Below are 9,321 nucleotides of genomic sequence, written 5' to 3' on the forward strand. Positions count from 1 at the left end.
AAACGGCGTTTCTGTGTGCTGCTCTGGTTCACCAGAAGCGGCTTAGTCCTGCTGGCCACATGACCCGGAAGCTGTACGCCAGCTCCCTCGGCCATTAAAGCGAGATGAGCACCGCAACCCCAGAGTTGGCCACGACTGGACCTAATAGTCAGGTGTCACTTTACCCTTTACCTTTACAAACCAGTCCCCACATACAGAATACACTCTCCATGCTAAACAGCATCAAACTACAATATTTTAAAACTAGGATGTTTTACTTCAAGCCAAAATATTGGCAGATAACTTTCTAATGAATGCCCGAAACTTCACATTACTTATGCCGCCACTTCTGATAGAAGCCAATAACGAGCAAATAGGAAGCATTACTCATAGTAGCTCTCCCCGCAAGATGAAATTGTGAATCTCTGTATCTGAACACAAGGCAGGAAACAACCTGCTGTGTCAGCAGATGATATTGGCAAGATTACGAAAGAGCCCAGAGGATGACCAAGGAAAATTCAGAGTGCATAGTGCCCTCATGTGGACAGCAAAATAATTACCATTCACAGTGACAGGAAAAAGCTTAAATTCAGTTTCAGATTCTGTTAGTAGTTTGAATTCGAAAAGAATCACAAAATGATGTTGACTTAAGAATGGGGAAAAGAAATTGAAAGAAACCAGAATTAGGAGATTCATGCATCCCTAGACTCCACTGAGCTTAAACTAAAAGCTAAGCTTACACTTTTTGTCTGTAGACTTCCCCATCAGCTAGTTCTGCACTGTGGGCTTAGCTAATGTGGAACTATCTACTTATTTGCCTCCCTTTTCCAAGGTTAGGTTTAGTTTAGGTCCCTGGCTGAAGTTTACTGCAGCCACTCAGGGCTTCTCTGCTAGAGGAGAGCTGCAAGTTTTTACAGGATCCTCTCTGGAAACCAAGGAGCTGAACTGCAGATTTCTAAAGGATTACCCAGCTAAGATTAGAGCAGCTCCTGCAGATACCCAGTTGCTATACCCTTGTTTCACCTCCAGCTGATGAATAACTCAAATGATTAAATATCATTCATCTTCTACTCACACTGACATTTAGCTCACCTGTCTGCTTAACTTCCTTTTACCTTCATGCTTAGTCACTTGGGTGGAGATGCTACGCAAGCTGGATCTTCTCCCTTGCACTAATCCTTTGCTGATGGGTCACAAATGGACTGTTTTCAAAAAAATAAATCAATAAATCCCTTCTCTTATTACAAATTGTGCCTTGCAATGAGTAGCTTTGGGAGAAGGCTGGACATGTTCGGTAATGTTTATGGCAGATGCTTCTGAACCTGCTGTCTGAACTGGACATGTAGATTATGCGTCATTATGAAGATGGTTTTTTTGGTGAGGCTCACAGAGCACCTAGGCTTAATCAGCTGAGAACTTTAGATTTTTTCAAGGACCCCTTATTCCCTGAACTGAGGTAGCAGCTTTTTTGTGTGCAATGGGGCAGGGTGGGGAAGCCATCCTTAAAAAAAACCCCTGATGCCCCACTTATATCACATATGCTTGCTTTTACTCTATGTTTTTGACCTAGCCCACTACTGAGTACGTAGCCCTGGGCTCAGGGGAGTGATGCTGTCTCCCCTGCCCTGCCCCCTTGGTGTACAGGGTTGCAACCTAACTGGGAAGGAATCTGAGATGTGCCGAGGTGAAAGCCTGCTGAAATAGCATGCCATCGGCTGTGACATTCCACCCTTTTAATTGGACTCTTTAATGGACTCGAACTACTGTCACGAGGAAAAAGCACACTGCACATGCTCAAAGGCACTTTTCTTCACCATCCCATGGTCTGGCATGTAAAACGGATTCCGGGGCTAAGCCCTGGTATAATTTAAAAGCCACAGGTGTCATGAATTTGTAACGCAATGTACAGAAAATAAAATGCAGCAATTGAGATTTGCACAAGTACATGCTTTACTTCTATGGATTTTAAATTAAAATAATAATAATAATAATAATAATAATAATAATAATAATAATAAAATTATATCCTGCCCTCCCCGGCCAGAGCTGGGCTCAGGGTGGCTAACACCAATAAAATTACAGTAAAAGCATAATAGAAAAAAAACCAATTTAAAATTCAGGTTAAAATGCAATTTAAAATGCAGCCTCATTTTAAAAATAGCCCATAGATCAAGACCATAAGGGGAGGGAAACATAAGGGTCAGACTGAGTCCAAACCAAAGGCCAGGCGGAACAGTTCTGTCTTGCAGACCCTGCGGAAAGATGTCAAGTCCCACAGGGCCCTAGTCTCTTGTGACAGAGCATTCCACCAAGTCAGGGCCAGTATTGAAAAGGCCCTGGCCCTAGTTGAGACCAATCTAACCTCCTTGAGGCTCGGGACCTCCAAAGTGTTTATGGAACTTAAGCTCCTCCGTGGGGCATATCAGGAGAGACGGTCCCGTAGGTACGAGGGTCCTAGGCCGTATAGGGCTTTAAAAGTCAAAACCAGCACCTTAAACCTGATCCTGTACTCCATCGGAAGCCAGTGCAGATGGTAAAGCACTGGATGAATGTGATCCCGCGGCAAGGACCCCGTAAGGAGTCTCGCTGCAGCATTCTGCACCCACTGGAGTTTCTGGGTCAGCTTCAAGGGCAGCCCTGAGTAGAGCGAGTTACAATAATCAAGCCCAGAGGTGACCATCGCCTGGATCACTGTGGCCAGATCAGGGTGAGAAAGGTAATGGACCAACTGCTTAATACGGCAGAGATGGAAAAATGCCACCTTTGCTGTGGCTGCAACCTGTGCCTCCATGGAAAGGGAGGCATCGAAGGTTACACCCAAGCTCTTGACAGAAGGCGCTGGCACTAATTGAGCCCCTGCAAGAGATGGGAGTTGGCCCCCCAACCCCATGTCGTCCCGACCCAGCCAGAGGACCTCTGCCTTCAAAGGATTTAACTTCAACAAGCTCCCGCACAGCCATCTAGCCACAGCTTCCAAGCATCTGGTCAGTGTGTCTGGGGCCGAGTCAGGGCGGCTGTCCATCAACAGATAAAGCATATTGATGACAACTCAGCCCAAAGCTCTGGACAATCTGGGCAAGGGTGATTGTCTTCTTGCATCTGTGGCAGAAATTGCTGCTTGAGGGAGATGTAGATTTGACTGAAGTGCATTTCTTATTCAATTTGCATGTGAATGCTCTGATTCAGAGATCCATATTGCTCCTGAACTGAAGGAGGAGGGTTGAATGAGTTGAACAGCAGGCCCCCTTGCTATTAAGAGATTAGACAATTCCTACCACCTTATACTTCTGTAGTTGATAAAATGATATGCCATGTATCTCTTGTTTCAGTTTTGCATTTAAGATGAAATTTAAACATTCTCTAAGGACTCTTCCACACTTGTCTTATGCCTAGAAATCACAGGTCCAAGCAGTTTTCCATTTGCCCCACCTTTTTCCCTGGTAAAGCCCCTCTCTTCAGCACAAACATCAATCTGCTGAAAACCCAGTTGCCATTTGCTCCAATTCAGCAGTAAAGATGAGTTTTCCCTGGGGGGAAGCAGCAGGACAAACGGAAATCCTAAAGACATCAATGACTGTTTCCCAACATACTCCTTGAGATACAACATGGACCGGTCTCATTCCATTCAAAATTTAGGTGCCTGGATGAGAGACCACCAGGGAACCATATCTATACTATATGCTGCTTTGGGCTCCAGTGATGGTACTCAATGATACGGAGTACCACCACCTCTTTTTATGCCGCCATTGGTAGCCATTTTGTGCTGGTACCTGCAACACCTTTATCAAGACAGGAGTACCAGCACCTAATTTATTACCCCTTAAAAAAAGCACAGGTTACTGGTATATGTTTGTTAGTTGCCTTCCGAGAAGACATTCTAAAAAAGGAAGTATAAATCCTTAAAACAAAAATAATGAAATCGCCAAAAATAGATGCCACAGCCAGCAGGTTCAGTGGTTCAGCTGCATCAGAGTGAGGAACGAATAAATGCCTTAAGAGCTATTGGCACATCATGGTGCTTTTCCTCCAGGTATGCCTCCCCAGTTCATAAAGTACTCTCCTTCTTTGTTTGTTTTTAAATGTTGCTTTTTAAATGTTGTTTTTAAATGACAGCATTGAGCCTTAATTATTTTCTGCCTGCTCCTCACTTACTAATAATGCTATAAAGTTCTATTGATTTTAATCTTTCAACTTCCGTTGTTTTATTGAAAGCCACCCTGAATGTTCTAGAATGTTCTAGACAAATGAAATAAAAAGCTTTCCTTGTATCATTTCTGAAAGGAGTGCTACCAATAAAATGATATGCCATGAACACACTCTTCACACTTTTGCCAGTGTGTCTTTGTTATGCATAGAAGCAGATGCCCCCCCCCCCCCGTTCCCAGCCAGCAACTGTGGTCCTCTGATGAGGCGCTGTTGCGTACCTCCGAGGTGTGCGTAGCATACAGCCTAAACTGGGCTTTTAGTGTTGCAACTCCAGCCTTCTGGAGTTAGCACTTGAATTCAGGCAAGCAGCTACTGAAGACAATTTTTGTGTGACCCAGCCAGTCCATGGAATTAACTGCATAATTATAAAAACAAAACAATTTTATATTTCATTGTACAATGCTCCAATAACTTTTAGTTGTGAACCAATTTATAATTCTGCAAAATAAATGTGAAACGGTCAGGGCCCTGCTCATTTTGAAGGGGAAAGTGACCCAAACCATACTAATATGACTTTCATATCTGATGTAGCACACAAGATTGTCTTGAGGTGGGTGGAAAGGGGAGATGAGTTTCTGTAAAGTGACCCTCACACAGTGTGTATGGTTATTGTAAAGTGGAGTTTCTACAGGACCCAAAAAGAACATGGACATTTAATTAGTTACTGTTTTACTCCCTGGTTTTAACAGGGCCAATTGAACTGAGGAAGGCACAAAGTGCCAGCAACAATTTCTCCACCTCATTGATTTGCCCTTAGGGGATCCCAGACCCCGGTTAGGACTCTGTAACCCACAATCTCCCACTATGAACAGAAACAAGAAACTGTAGCAGTTACCGCCTTTTAAAAATGTTCCTTTCCAGCCACAGAGACACGCACAAATTGAACTAAACAACTCTAGGCTGATAAGAAATTAGGCCGGGATGGTAAACTGAGGAATGTTGTGCTCCATGTCTTTTCACTTTTGCTTATTTAGGTATTTGTATGCTGCAAGGCAAAAAACCAGAACACCTTATAGTGCAACATGCTGAGTGTCATACCAGCGACCTGTGGCACTGATACATGGTGTGCTAATGGAGGCTCCGGTGACAGGGTTCAACAAGTGACCTTTTTCAGTCCACTTCTGCGACCCTGGAGGACAGCCCTGCAAGGTAAAGTTTCCCACCCACCCTTTTCCAAATATACCTGGCCTCAGAACACCAGGTGCTTTCAGGTAGAGCTATGAGGGGGAGCAAAGGGTGTGCGGCGCAGGAAAATATGTCTGAGGTATGTAATAAAGGAGCTAGGAGTGGGACCCATAACCCCACGTTTCAGTGTTCCAGCTAGCCATGTTGACTGTCAGAACATTCCATTATTCTCCACCCCACAATGTATGTTCCCAATTCTTTGGCCACCCTTCTCTCTGTTGGTTTTTCTTTATCTTAAAGTGGTCAATGATGCTAAGCAGGAACAGGGTTGATTAATTGAAGCTCACAGGTGTATGTTTGCAGTTTGACTTACTGTATTTTTTGCTCTATAAGATTCACTTTTTCCCTCCTAAAAAGTAAGGGGAAATGTGTGTGCGTCTTATGGAGCGAATGCAGGTTGCGCAGCTATCCCAGAAGCCAGAACAGCAAGAGGGATTGCTGCTTTCGCTGCACAGTGATCCCTCTTGTTGTTCTGGCTTCTGAGATTCAGAATATTTTTTTTCCTCCTCCAAAAACTAGGTGTGTTTTATGGTCCGGTGCATTTTATAGAGCGAAAAATACGGTACTTAGCTTCACACCTGTGGCCTCTTGCCTATTTGACTAATTATTTTCTGCACCGGATGCAGGAAGGGATGTGATAGGATAATTGTTTATTTGAAAACTGTATTTAAGTTGATTAATATTTTTGTATGCTGCTGGTGAGGAGGAGTGATAGCTTGCAGCGTTTGCATTATGTTTTTGAAATAAATCTAAGCAAAGATATTGCGGACAGCCTTTTATTTTTACGCCACTGCACACACTTTGTGTTGGCACAAAAGTCCAACACTCTCCACTTAGGTTTTATTCTGCCCCCTAAAGATTTTGTGTAGATCTGCAAATTGTGGGGCTCCCTGAAGGATGCTGATATGGATGGGGCTATTTTGGCTATATCAAGACCAGCACCTGGAGACTGAGTTTGCTTTTGGTATACAGTCCAGAATCCTGCCCCCGGCCATCGCTGGGTGGGCTTCAACCACCAACCTTCTGGTTAACAGCCAGATGCATGGATCATTTGTGCCACCTGAGAGATATATGTGGTTATGGAGGACAAATGGAACACCTAAAAGGCTGGATTGAGCAGCTGGAGTACCAAGTGCCTGTAACTTACACTGTCAATTTTTTCCAGTCATAATTTGCTCACTCTACCACAGGAACTCTCCATTCTACTAAGGAAATAAGAGGCAGACTCACTATTTCTATTGCACATCCAAGAATGGCATGAGATTGCTGAAATAGATTTCTTTATTTCTGAAACATTCCAGATCAGCAGAATACAAGTTGTAATCAAGTATTAAAATCATATCCCCATAGTAAGAAAGCATTGATTAGTGCAATTTTTTTTTCTTGCAAAAGGTCTATCAAAAAAGTTTTACTTCCATGAAAACCTGTTTGTTTTCACCAAACACAAGTGTTAATAAAACATTGCAATTTTATTCTTTATTACAAAGTATCGAAACCCAACCATTTAAGAGACCATCGCATCTTTCAAGTGCAATGCAGTTTACGCCCTCTTTATAAATACAACACCCCCGTGATAATAAATTAACATTGGAACAAGGAAATGAGAGACAGGTTCGTGTTGACCAGGAAGTCATGGCAGTTTCGAGCAAATACTTTAGTGTGTGCTCTCACAACATAAACATACAACACAGCTGTCATCTTGTCCATCATGGCCCCAATCCAACAATATATGTACTCAAGAATAGACCTGGCATGTGATGTAAGGGGGGGGGGATACTCTTTTTCAAGTCCCAAGAGTGGGGAAAGGTCTAAATCCAGACACCTCGCCCCATCTCTCTAACATACACACAGGCCCAAGAACAGGTGAACTGAGTATCACCAAGAATCTGACTGGAACTGGATGTGACTTCTTAAGCAGCTGAAAACTATCCATAATTCCCCCATGCAGTTAGAAATATGTGTATGCATGTCTGCATCTGTGCGTGGATAGCTGTAGCTGGATTTGGGGAGATTGGCATGGTTAGAAACATCTTGAACATAACAGTACCTTACTATTAAAAAGTGGGGGGGTAGATTTATGGCACACACAAAATGCTTTGATACCCTATGATTCAAGCAAAATGTGGGGGTGTGTGTGCAAAAATACACTCCCTTGGAAAGGCTACAAAAGAAGAAGCAGGTAAGGATATGGATCTATTTTGTCAATTTGCAAGGGAACTCGTTAAAGCAACAAAAAGTAGTACACAAATCAAAGAGATCTGAACACTGTTATGGCAAAGCACCCAGAAGTCACATTTTGGCTCCCCCCAGTGGGATACTTTATGCATGTGTTTTTAAAAACCTAAACCATAATGCTGCAACGTTAATTTGACAACACTGCTGTTTGTTTGTTTTTCTGAGCAAACAACTAAGTGTAATATGTTTAGTGAGCAACGACAATGACAGAAGAGTAAGAAACAGCCCTGTGTTATTCATCCAGCCTCTCACAGTTATATTTACCCAGCCAGCTGGGTAGGAGAATCTGAATTTCGGCTCGACCCATTGTCAATAGCAGCCATCCCTCCAGTTGCCGTCCCGTAGAGTACTAAGCGAAGAAAGAGGTTTTGGCGGCTGGAGAAAACTGTTTCAAGAAACAAACCATAGTTCAGGGTAAGCACTGGGGAAAAGAGTGACAACACACATTACAGAGAAGAAACTACTTTGTCGATGCATCTGTTTGCCTTTCACAATGCAAAGGATGAGGTCAAGAGAGCCTTTTGACTGCGTGACTGTTCCCGTGAGGAAACAGCTGAGGCTATAGCTTCAAAGCACATTTTCCCCACTCAAAGAAGTTTGGACACTGTAGGATTGCTGGCAATTTTAACTCTGAAAGCAGTAAACTACAGTGCCCAGAATTCCTCAAGGGAAAGAATGTACTTTAAAGGTGCAGTGTGTAGGCAGCCCCAGTTATCTATGTTGTGTAGGGAAGGATATCAAGAATCAAGGTAGGAAACCCCCGGAAGATGTTACGATTCCTAATATCTAAAATGACAGATTCAAGAAACACTAATAAAGAATTCAGAATTTCTCTTCTATTTTTCCCATGGACTAAACCAGGGGTAGGCAACCTAAGGCCCGTGGGCCAGATGCGGCCCAATCGGCTTCTCAATCCAGCCCACAGACGGTTTGGGAATCAGCGTGTTTTTACATGAGTAGAAATTGTCCTTTTATTTAAAATGCATCTCTGGGTTATTTGTGGGGCATAGGAATTGGTTATTTTTTTTCAAAATATAGTCCGGCCCACCACATGGTCTGAAGGATGGTGGACTTTTTCACAGTTTAAAAAGGTTGCTGACCCCTGGACTAAACTGTCAACTGCAAATTGAGGAAGGACCACTAATCTACACCTTGTTGAAACTCATTTCTCCTCAGCGCTACCCCACTCCACCCCGACATGAAAAAATGCCTATGCTGCTAGTGGTAGATTTCAGGGGCCACTTCAGAGGAACAGAGGTATTAAATTATAGCTTAAGAGAAGGCAACACACAGTATCTGTCTGTCATCCCTACAGAGTTTGGAAAGAGGCTTTAGCCTTCTTTTCATTTTTAAAAATGAACCATCATTCTCAGATAAGAGGCTTCTCATAGTCCCTCAAAGATGGGACAAGTAGGTTTTTCAAATACAACAAGACACATGAAAATTTTATGCAAAGCTGTGTCAGTGGGCTTCATCCACATACAGTGTAGTGGGCCCAGAAAATATACATGTTAACCATGCATCACAAGTGATGAAATATGCGGTGCAAAATTAGTGATTCAAAAGGTTAACAAATGGCAACGCAGAGGCACTAAAAACACTCAGTTTGGTCTACAGTTCAATTTTTTTTTTTAAGTATTAACAGAGCTGGGAGGTTGGCTGAATCACAAGGTCCATGATGAAGGTACACGTCTTCCAGATTATGTATTAAGTCTT

General features: G+C 42.9%; 1 long non-coding RNA gene across 1 annotated transcript in view; it reads left to right on the forward strand.

Moving 5' to 3' along the window:
- LOC308475904 overlaps positions 1 to 2,999 on the forward strand; it is a 468,022-nt gene extending 465,023 nt beyond the window's left edge. Inside the window, exon 3 of the long non-coding RNA XR_013985514.1 lies at positions 2,603 to 2,999. This is a non-coding gene — a long non-coding RNA (uncharacterized lncRNA). The remainder of the gene's footprint in view (positions 1 to 2,602) is intronic.
- The last annotated feature ends 6,322 nt before the right edge of the window (positions 3,000 to 9,321 follow it).

Source organism: Podarcis pityusensis (genome assembly GCF_964106645.2).
Source record: "Podarcis pityusensis genome assembly, chromosome: 4".
In the NCBI taxonomy this organism is placed as follows: domain Eukaryota; kingdom Metazoa; phylum Chordata; class Lepidosauria; order Squamata; family Lacertidae; genus Podarcis; species Podarcis pityusensis.